The sequence below is a fragment of the Maylandia zebra genome, linkage group LG12 (genome assembly GCF_041146795.1).
Source record: "Maylandia zebra isolate NMK-2024a linkage group LG12, Mzebra_GT3a, whole genome shotgun sequence".
Lineage (NCBI taxonomy): Eukaryota > Metazoa > Chordata > Actinopteri > Cichliformes > Cichlidae > Maylandia > Maylandia zebra.
In genome coordinates, this window is record NC_135178.1 from 982,139 (window position 1) to 994,386 (window position 12,248).

Consider the following 12,248-nt stretch of genomic DNA (forward strand, 5'->3'; position numbering starts at 1 on the left):
ATAAAGATGTTCATTTTTTAACAAATCTTTTTAATAATCATTGTCTTTCTATTTTAGACAATGTTTGTCCTGTCAAAACTAGACTAGCTCCGGTTTCAAAGTCGTCTCCCAGCAGCATTCTCTTCTTAAAGCGTTGCTGCCGTAAGGTTGAGCGTTTATGGAGGAAAACGCGTTTGCATGTCCATCTCCTTCATTTAAAGGACCTTTTAGTCTCTTTTAACACTTCAGTTTGAGATGCGAGGGCGGCCTATTTCTCAGATTTAGTGTCTAAGAGCAGAGGTAACCCTAAGGTACTATTCGACACCATTAGTGATATTGTTGCTCCTGCTCCACATGCTGTCCCAATTTCATCAAATGAAGATTGTGAAAAATTTCTTTCTTTCTTCGTTGAAAAAGTCAGTAACGTGAGGAACAATATCTCTCCTTCTGTGTCTCTCCTGTCTGCTCCAAGTCAAGCTAGGCCTGTAATTTTAGAAAGATTTTTACCTGCGTCCTTACCTGAGCTGGTCAAGTTAGTTAATTCAATGAAAGCATCCTCCTGCTCTCTTGATATTTTACCTGGATCCATCCATCCATCCACATCCGCTTTATCCGGGGCCGGGTCGCGGGGGCAGCAGCCTAAGCAAAGAGGCCCAGACCTCCCTCTCCCCAGCCACCTCCTCCAGCTTATCCGGGGGAATACCAAGGCGTTCCCAGGCCAGCCGAGAGATATAATCTCTCCAGCGTGTCCTGGGTCTTCCCCGGGGCCTCCTCCCGGTGGAACACCTCACCCAGGAGGCGCCCAGGGGGTATCCTTGTCAGATGCCCGAACCACCTCAGCTGGCTCCTTTCGATGTGGAGCAGCAGCTGCTCTACTCTGAGCCCCTCCCGGATGGCCGAACTTCTCACCCTATCTCTAAGGGAGAGGCCAGCCACCCTTCGGAGGAAGCTCATTTCTGCCGCTTGTATCCGCGATCTCGTTCTTTCGGTCACTACCCACAGCTCGTGGCCATAGGTGAGGGTAGGGACGTAGATCGACCGGTAAATTGAGAGCTTCGCTTTTACACTCAGCTCCCTCTTCACCACGACGGACCGGTGCAGCGTCCGCATTACTGCAGCTGCAGCCCCAATCCGTCTGTCGATCTCCGGCTCCCTTCTCCCATCACTCGTGAACAAGACCCCGAGATACTTGAACTCCTCCACTTGGGGCAGGAACTCATCCCCGACCCGGAGTGGGCACTCCACCCTTTTCCGGCTGAGAACCATGGCCTCAGATTTGGAGGTGCTGATCCTCCTTCCCGCTGCTTCACACTCGGCTGCGAACCGTTCCAGTGCGAGCTGGAGGCCCTCACCCGATGAAGCCAACAGAACCACATCATCTGCAAAAATCAGAGATGAGATTCTGAGGCCACCAAAGCGAAAGCCCTCCGCCACTTGGCTGCGCCTAGAAATCCTGTCCATAAAAATTATGAACAGAACCGGAGACAAAGGGCAGTCCTGGCAGAGCCCATCACCCACCGGGAACGAGTCCGACTTATTGCCGGCAATGCGAACCAAGCTCTTGCAACGGTTGTATAGGGATCGAATGGCCCGTAGTAATGGGCCAGACACCCCATATTCCCGCAACACCTCCCACAGGACACCCCGAGGGACACGGTCGAATGCCTTCTCCAAGTCCACAAAACACATGTAGACTGGTTGGGCAAACTCCCATGCACCCTCAAGTATCCTCGAGAGGATAAAGAGCTGGTCCAGTGTTCCGCGACCAGGACGAAAACCGCATTATTCCTCCTGTATCCGAGGTTCGACTAACGGGCGAACTCTCCTTTCCAGCACCCTGGCATAGACTTTCCCAGGGAGGCTGAGGAGTGTGATCCCCCTGTAGTTGGAACACACCCTCCGGTCCCCCTTCTTAAAGATGGGGACCACCACCCCAGTCTGTCAGTCCACAGGTACTGCCCCTGATCTCCACGCAACATTGCAGAGGCGTGTCAACCAGGACAGCCCTACAACGTCCAGAGCCTTCAGGAACTCGGGGCGGACCTCATCAATTTTACCTGGATCTTTGTTTAAAATGTCTTTCAGTCTATTGGTCCCTGTGTGCTCACAATTATCAATACCTCACTGGTTTCTGGTCAGGTCCCTGTTTATTGTAAGAATGCTGCTATTCACCCACTGTTAAAAAAACCTAAGCTTGATGCTTCTCTTCTCAGTAGCTACAGACCGATTTCAAAATTACCGTTCATTGCTAAGATTTTAGAAAAGGTTGTGGCTAAGCAGCTTATAGCTGTTCTAGATGAATACAGCATTCTGGATAAATTCCAATCTGGCTTTCGTAGAGCTCACTCTACTGAAACTACACTTCTTAGAGTCTCCAACGACATTTTGATGAGATGTGATGCAGGAGAATGCTCCGTTCTGTTGATGTTGGACCTGACCTCCGCCTTTGATACTGTGGACCATCATATTCTGCTAGATAGGCTGAGACACTGGGTGGGTATATCAGGGGCTGCTTTGGACTGGTTTGAATCCTATTTGCATGAACGATCCTTTTCTGTGGCTACCTCTAAGTACAGTTCCTCTTCTACTTTTCTTGCCTATGGTGTGCCACAAGGTTCAGTTTTGGGGCCTTTATTGTTCTTACTGTATTTACTTCCTCTTCAACACTTATTGAGCACTTTTAAGGACATTTCGTATCACTGCTATGCAGATGATATTCAGTTATATATCTCCTTTAAGCCCCATGATGTTTCCAAGCTACAGATTTTGCATAAGTGCATAGACTCCATTAGAGGTTGGATGGCTGGAAACTTTCTTCAACTAAATGAGGAGAAGACTGAAGTTCTTGTTTGGGTCCACTTGCTACATTTGCAAAACCGTCTATCAGGAGCCTTGGTGTTACTATTGACTCAGCTCTGACTTTGGATGCCCATGTAAAATCTTTGGTCCGCTCCTTTTTTTTATCACTTGAGAAACATTGCTAAGCTGAGTCCCATTGTATCGTGCTCTGAATTAGAAATTGTCATTCATGCATTTGTTTCATCTCGTCTGGACTACTGTAATTCTTTGTTTACTTGTTTATGTAAAGCCTCTTTGGAGCATCTGCAAGTTGTTCAGAACGCTGCGTCAAAGCTTCTGACAAAGTCCTCCAAGTCCTCCCATGTCACACCCCCTGCTGATTCAGCTGCACTGGCTCCCCGTTAAATTCAGAATCCAGTTTAAGGTTTTGACCTTGACTTTCAGGGCTCTGCATAGACAAGCACCAACATATATAAGTGAACTTTTACATCCATACATTCCCAGCAGGTCATGTGACCAGGGCTTGCTGGTTATCCAAAACACGAGGCTGAAAACAAAAGGCGACAAAGCTTTTGTAACTGTGGCCCCCAGATTGTGGAACTCTTTCCCTTTGAGCCTGAGATCTGTGGACTCAGTGGTCGCTTTTAAAAAAACAGCTAAAAACTCATCTTTTTAAACTTGCTTTTGGTTGATTTTTATTTTTAGGTTTTAGCTTCTGTGAAGCACTTTGTGATTTTTATCTTGAAAGGTGCTATATAAATAAAGTTTTACTTACTTACTATCGTTACAACGCCGTTACCGTTAGTAACAAGAAAATGTGGTGCGGTCGTGTTACTATTTTTCAACAAACAGATGGTTGAAGCTGTCTTCATCTTACCGCATCTTATATCAGTTGCACGGAAGTACGGAAGCTACAGTTTTAAGCAGCTGAGAGAGAGAGAGAGAGAGAGACCCCCCCAGGCACAAGAAAAATAATAAAAAGAAGTAAATCACAGCTTTACAATGACTAGTCGTTTTATGAGTCAGAACTAACTTACCTATAGTGAATCAACCCCAAAAGAAAATACAAACCTCTAACCTGTCTCCCTACCCGAAACAGGAGAAAAAGGTTGTACAAGAAACGGCTTCCCACCCCTACGACTCTCTAAACTTTTTACTGCAGCCCAGCTCTGTCACGCGTAGGTGAACTCCAGGGGCTGAAGCTAGGGACCGCAAAACCATTCTTTAGCAAGTATTCCACCTCCTTCTTCATAACAGCCCGCTTTACTGGCATGGTATGGCCACAGCTCAGACTATACAGTGGGGCAAAAAAGTATTTAGTCAGCCACCGATTGTGCAAGTTCCCCCACTTAAAATGATGACAGAGGTCAGTAATTTGCACCAGAGGTACACTTCAACTGTGAGAGACAGAATGTGAAAAAAAATCCATGAATCCACATGGTAGGATTTGTAAAGCATTTATTCGTAAATCAGGGTGGAAAATAAGTATTTGGTCAATAACAAAAATACAACTCAATACTTTGTAACATAACCTTTGTTGGCAATAACAGAGGTCAAACGTTTACTATAGGTCTTTACCAGGTTTGCACACACAGTAGCTGGTATTTTGGCCCATTCCTCCATGCAGATCTTCTCGAGAGCAGTGATGTTTTGGGGCTGTCGCCGAGCAACACGGACTTTCAACTCCCGCCACAGATTTTCTATGGGGTTGAGGTCTGGAGACTGGCTAGGCCACTCCAGGACTTTCAAATGCTTCTTACGGAGCCACTCCTTTGTTGCCCGGGCGGTGTGTTTTGGATCATTGTCATGTTGGAAGACCCAGCCTCGTTTCATCTTCAAAGTTCTCACTGATGGAAGGAGGTTTTGGCTCAAAATCTCACGATACATGGCCCCATTCATTCTGTCCTTAACACGGATCAGTCGTCCTGTCCCCTTGGCAGAAAAACAGCCCCATAGCATGATGTTTCCACCCCCATGCTTCACAGTAGGTATGGTGTTCTTGGGATGCAACTCAGTATTCGTCTTCCTCCAAACACGACGAGTTGAGTTTATGCCAAAAAGTTCTACTTTGGTTTCATCTGACCACATGACATTCTCCCAATCCTCTGCTGTATCATCCATGTGCTCTCTGGCAAACTTCAGACGGGCCTGGACATGCACTGGCTTCAGCAGCGGAACACGTCTGGCACTGCGGGATTTGATTCCCTGCCGTTGTAGTGTGTTACTGATGGTGACCTTTGTTACTTTGGTCCCAGCTCTCTGCAGGTCATTCACCAGGTCCCCCCGTGTGGTTCTGGGATCTTTGCTCACCGTTCTCATGATCATTTTGACCCCACGGGATGAGATCTTGCGTGGAGCCCCAGATCGAGGGAGATTATCAGTGGTCTTGTATGTCTTCCATTTTCTGATGATTGCTCCCACAGTTGATTTTTTCACACCAAGCTGCTTGCCTATTGTAGATTCACTCTTCCCAGTCTGGTGCAGGTCTACAATACTTTTCCTGGTGTCCTTCGAAAGCTCTTTGGTCTTGGCCATGGCGGAGTTTGGAGTCTGACTGTTTGAGGCTGTGGACAGGTGTCTTTTATACAGATGATGAGTTCAAACAGGTGCCATTCATACAGGTAACAAGTGGGGGACAGAAAAGCTTCGTACAGAAGACGTTACAGGTCTGTGAGAGCCAGAGATTTTCCTTGTTTGAGGTGACCAAATACTTATTTTCCACCCTAATTTACGGATAAATTCTTTACAAATCCTACCATCTGGATTTTTTCACATTCTGTCTCTCACAGTTGAAGTGTACCTCTGGTGCAAATTACTGACCTCTGTCATCATTTTAAGTGGGGGAACTTGCACAATCGGTGGCTGACTAAATACTTTTTTGCCCCACTGTATATGTCTTGCTTGAGGGGCTCATCCAAGTAAAACAAATGAGCCTCAAGATCCTCCAGGATGTTAGAATTCTCTAAGCGTGCCCCAACCCCAAACGCGCAGCTCACTGGAAACAGGAAGTAGTAGGAGAGGCTGCCAGCCCAGTCAGGTCCCAATTTGTATCTGGCCTCATTCCCTCTTCCACCAATGGTCAGCCTCCACCTGGAAACTTACATAACAGACATCACAGAGTACAAACAATGCCCCCGCATGGTGTGGCGAGTAACAGCACCACACGGCAACAATGACCTGGGTCATAACACCTGCTTATGTCCTTGTCTAGTCTCGTGGTTTTTTTGTATTACTTTCGCTGGAACACTCTCTCACAGTCTGTTTCCAAAACCTAAAGAGAATTATGGATTTGATCAGCTGGTCTCTGAATGCTATTGACACCCTTTAACGAGAAGTCTGGGCTCGGGAGAACCCGGGTGCCCTGGAAGGACTTTCCCTGCCAGATACACGATGGACGGGTGGCAGAAATGGAGGATCGTGTGCCTGGCGGGACTGTCGATCGAGGACGCTGAAGATATCTACCTATTCGGAACCATGATAACAGGGTTCTTGCTGATCGGAGCTGGCTTGGCCCTGGCTTATCGGAGAATTAAGACAGCGGAACCGGCTGTTCAAACCCCCCCCCCCCCAAGGCTGCCCGCTGGGATTGGAACGATGGGACGAGGCGCTACTTCCCAGAACGGGCTCACTGAGTGCAGCATGGTTAAGACCTTGGAGACGCATACGGCTGCCGTAAATACTCAGAATAACACCTCTGAACATATATTGGGATACATCAAGAAGAGGCCTCCTCAAAATAACACCCTTGAGCGAAAGTTGGATTGCAGCACAGAACAGCTCACTGCAGTTGTGAGTTCTCAGAATCGGCTGTTTGGGCAAAAGAATGAAAACACCAGCAAGTTTGATACCATCATCGGGAAGCTTGCGGTTCTCCAACGGGAGATTGAGAGACCAGTGTCGGAGTGTTAAAGAACAGCTTTGAAATTCTCATGAGTTGTCGCAAAAGAAAAATCACCATCACTTATGCGGCTACCCCTTTGGCGCCAGCTGCAAGGCCGGAGCTGAACAACAACACCCTGATAACGACTGTGTTTAGTCTGTTCTTCCCATTCCCTACAAGGCCACCTGGGTTGGCTGGAAGACTGTTTACTTAGCCTGGCAGGGCGAAGGACACTGTCTCAGCTGAACTATGGACACGCACACACATACATATACTGATACTGATAAGCACTCACTGACACATCACCCTCCCTACCCCGGATCCAACGCCACCTCCAACGCTTACCTCCCCCATGATGTGGACATCGGGTCAGCTGGAGGCGCAGTCGAAGATTGCAGCGGTCCCAGATCAGATGTACACACTGGAACTCTTTCCCATGTTGCTGTCTGTGTTTATTGTGCTGTGATGTGTTGATATCTGTGCATTCCTGTATTATCCTTCTGTGTTACACATTTCGATGCTTTTTTCCTCGCTACCTAGCCTGACCTGTCTCCCCAATGTGATGTTTGTGTATTGTATGTACGGTCGGCAAGGTCTGTCATCTCGGTTGTGGGCAAAAGACCTGCAACTGACAAATAAAGGCTATCTCATCTCATCATCTCATCATCATGTTTGTGGTTGTTACAGTAAAAAAATAAAACTTTCTACTCAGATTTTATGTTTTTTGTCTGATTTTAGATCAATTGTGTTAATACAGTATGTCAAAATGAAAACATAACTGTAAATTCAGACACGTGAGGCTGTGCTGAAAAGAATGATACCAAACAAGGCAAAGTAAATATTTTTTAAGGGTGAAATATGGAGGAAAAATCAAAAGTGGTTAAAAATGGCCAATTATACCCTGGACCCCAGAGGGTTAAACATTTTTTTAAAGTAACACAATAGTTACTTTTCAAGTAATTAATTACTTTTAGAATCTTGTAACTCAGTTACTAACTCAATTACTTTTTTGAAGAAGTAACTAGTAACTATAATTAATTACTTTTTCAAAGTACCTTCCCAACACTGGCCATCAGTCACAATTCCAGCTCTCGTAGCTCTCTGTCCTTACACTTATAACTGATTTTACTTACCTTGAGCAAACTCGAATGAAGACAATTGTAAAATGTTTGTGAAACTCAAGCATGTCTTTACCGCAGTTCTCTATGATGCACCTCGAAATCAGTCATGGGAACATGATGATGCAGGTAGTTTAGAGCACTGCTGTGTGCAAACAACCTTTATTGTCAAGTTGATTTAAGTTGCTGATTTAGCTGGAAATTAACTTTCAAGTTAGCATCTTTTCTGTAGTTGAGACATTTTAAACAAATATCATTTCATGCTATAACAACAACTTCAGTAATCTACTGTCATACTGACATGGAATAACGGGTGAAAATAACAAACATCTAGAACTACATTTTACAGGCATATTCCCACTTCTCTTTAGTTTGGAGGATGGGACGTCCATATTTTCCTAAAATAATTTCAAATTTTTCCATGCTGCCTCAGTTCTTTTTAAACAAGCTTTAACATAGACAGCAGTGTTTCAGGATCATGTTTACATATGGCTTCTCACAGACCTCTCTGCTGAATCTTCTGATGATAAGATGTACCATTTTGACAACCGTTATTCTGCCACCCACTTCGGATGTTATCAGTCCATTCAAGTAGTCCACAATTTGTAGTTGCAGTATTTTGTAGAGTGGTGAAACTCTGCCTCTCTACCTCGTCTACATCCTATGTTATATTCTGCTTTTAATGCAGTGCTGCCTGAGGCCTCAAAGAAAGGTGAATGTGGCATAGAAAACATGGCGCAAAAGACACAGCGCTCAGTCGGTGCACATATGTGTGAAAAGGAGCAATATGCACCATGGGATTAGTCTCCTGCCCAGTGATATTTGGCAAGCAGGCTGGAATAATTCTGAGCCAACCCAATCTCAAAGAAAATCTATCAAATGTTAAACTGTAATAAACTCTTAGCTTTGTCCAAACTAAGTGGAAAATTGAAACAAATATTCTGGGTTTTTTTGCTCTATTGTCCACTTGGCCATTTCTCTCTCATGTCTCCTACCTCTATCTGATTTGCTACTCAGTCCAAGTAAAGTAACTATTGTGGGTAACATCAGAATAGATGCTGAAAATGACAGCCTCAACATTGTACCTATTTTATTATTAGACTAAGCTAGCTTCTCTCAAAATGTCAAGAGTCCACTCAACACTTTAATCAGACTGGATCTTGTTATGGCACAGGAACTCTTTGATAGAAACTTTAATATTGTTCCTGAAAACTTTTGTCTGATCGTTTCTTACTAACATTTAATTTTACAATACTGGTTTGTCTTTAGCATTGTAGCTAGGCTGACAGAGACTCGGGGCTCTGCTGAACCGAGTATCCCTTTAATGACTTCATGAATTTCTTCCCAAAGAAAATGTTAACAGTTAGAAGAAAGTCCTAACCATCTCACAGATCTGTCATGTGTACAAGTACTTATTTATTTAGAGTCTTTCCCTCCAGTTGATCCTTCTGGGTTACCTTCAGTCATCCCTTCCTCCAAACTGGGGATGTGTGTGACTAGTCGACTACTCAACTAATGACTGCTGTTGTCACTACTTAGTACCAGACCTACTCGTCATTTAAACTAATTTTTTTTAACATTTTAATTGAAACCCAATGCTGAAAAAATTGTTGCATCCTAATGTTATGGAGCCATCTGCCAACAGATGGCACGTCGTTGGGGAGAAACGCCATAAATCCGGTAATCTCGACCTGCTCTTTTTCTTAATACTATTATTGATAGTTCTTTTAAAAGCAAAAAAATTAGATCATGAATACAAGTGGCAGACATGAGCCCGCTCATCCTCCTCGATAGGGTGAGGAGCTATAGCTGGGAAACAGATGGATAGTCACGCATACGATCCAGCATTGAGGAGCTTCTTCTTCTTCTTCTTTTTCTTCTTAAATGTTATTGGCGGTTGGCAAACAACTGATTGGTGCATTACCGCCACCACTAGTATGGAGTGTGGACTGGAATGACGCCCCCCCCAAAAGAAAAAAGAAAAACAACAACAACAACAACAATAACAACAACAACAACAACAAAAAACCCTCAAAGCCTTTCAAACACTCTTCCCGCTTTAAAAAACTGAAATAAAGCCTGGTAACTCTTACTTCCAGAATCCGTTTGCAATAGGTCAACCAGATCCAATTTCATTTTCATATTAATAAGATTTTGGGATAATTGTCTCCTCTCCACCTGATATTTCGGACAGTGCAATATCACATGCTCTATAGTTTCTGTGTCTCCACAGAAGGCACATTTCCCCGTATTATGTTTCCCAATCAAGAATAATGAAGCATTTAACCCAGTATGTCCAAATCTCAATCTCGATATGACCATCTCCTCTCTCCTGCTCCTTCCAGTGGTCCTCATTTCTCCTACCCCCCTTTGTATTGTATACAACCACCGTCCTCTCCTTTCCTCCTCCCACTGTTTTTGCCATCTACCCCTCATTTCTTGCCATATGATACTCTTCACTTCAGCTTGACCAAAATTAACAGCCAGGTCAACTGTCCCATGTGTTGTGGCTTGCTTCGCCGCTCTGCCATTTCATTCCCCATTATTCCATAATGGGCTGGAATCCATAGAAACACAACTGTAAGACCCATCATGTTTATCCTGAACAGTGTTTGCTGAATTTCTGCTAGAATATCTGCTCTCGCATCTGAGTGACTACCCTGTAAACTAAGCAATGATGCTCTTGAGTCTGAACAAACAATAGCTTTTAATGGCCTCATATCTTCGATCCACTGAACCGCCAACAGAATTGCAAGCAGTTCTCCAGTGAATACTGACAGTCTAAACCTGAAAATGATGGCGCGGCCACGTCCAGACGCCTTCCTGACCGCTCCGCTCCGACTATCCACTTTTCTTGTTTTTTACTTATTTTTTGCTCTGGTTTACATCCCAAAATCCTCTAGTCTTATAGTATACGACAGCGGATCACTTGTAAACATCGGTGCCAAGGTTGCACATCTAATCTTGGACACTTTTAAACCTGACCCTTCCTGGCCGCCAGAGATTCTACGCGGCGCGGAGAACAACAAAGGATGGGCCGCTCATCCGAGGTGCAGAACAAAGAAGCGCCGGGGAAAACGCGCTGGTATTAGGAACAGACTGAGACAGCAGGCGCATCGCGCACCACTGCCCAGTATCCTACTGGCCAATGTACAATCCATGGAGAACAAGCTCGATGACCTAAGAGCAAGGGTCACCTTCCAACGTGACATGAGGGACTGCAACATTCTGTGCTTCACGGAGACATGGCTGTCCCCCACCGTGCCGGACCAGGCCGTAACTCCGTCGGATTCATTCTTTGTGCTCCGCGCGGACAGAACGGCAGAGTCGAACAAAACCAAAGGTGGAGGAGTGTGTTTCATGGTAAACAGAAAGTGGTGTGATGCCAGGAGCATTTCTACTCTCTCCAGCGGCTGCTCGCCACATCTGGAGTTTCTGAGCATTAAGTGCCGCCCTTTCTATCTGCCCCGTGAGTTCACCTCAGTCATCGCCACGGCGGTCTACATCCCACCCCAAGCGGACACAGGTATGGCTTTGTCCGAATTACATGATGTGCTGAGCTCGCTTCAAAACAAGGACCCGGGCGCAGCCCTCATTGTAGCAGGAGACTTTAACAAAGCGAACCTCAGACAAGTCATGCCAAACTTTTACCAGCATGTCTCGTGTCCAACGAGAGGGGATCGGATTTTGGATCACTGCTACACGCCATACAAGCAGGGCTACAAAGCTGTCTCACACCCGGCTTTTGGGAAGTCTGACCACAACGCCATCTTCCTCATTCCCCAGTATAAACAAAGCATACGGAGGGAAGACGTGACCACGAAGGAAGTAAAATGGTGGACTGCCCAATCAGAAGCTACGCTACAGGACGCACTCAACGACGTAGACTGGGACATGTTCAGAGCATGCGCAGTCGACATCAATGAGTTTACGGAAGTAGCAGTATGCTTCGTCAATATGCTAGCGGAGGAGATTATCCCCACTGCGAGAGTCACCACATTCCCAAACCAGAAACCGTGGATGGACAGATCGATCCGCACTGCAGTAAACGCCAGGACCGCCTCCTACAACGCGGGTCTCGCCACTGGCGATATGAGCGCCTACAAAGCGGCCTCATACGGCGTGCGGCTCCGCGGTGAGAGATGCCAAACGCAGGTACCGGGAACGTGTGGAGTCCCGCTTCCACCAGGGCGACACACGGAGTATGTGGCACGGACTACGCACCATTACGGACTACAAAGCCAGGGACACTGCGCCGATCAACGCCGACTCTGCATTCACCAACGAGCTGAATCGGTTCTACGCCCGTTTCGAGGTTAGCCAGGCGGCTAATGCTATCTACCGCCTGACTACCGAGGACAGTGACGTCATCAGCGAGAGACCGGTGACCAGCATCGCGGAGCATGACGTCCGAGCGGCACTGAGGAGAGTGAACACAAGGAAAGCGGCGGGGCCAGACGATTGTGAAGTTT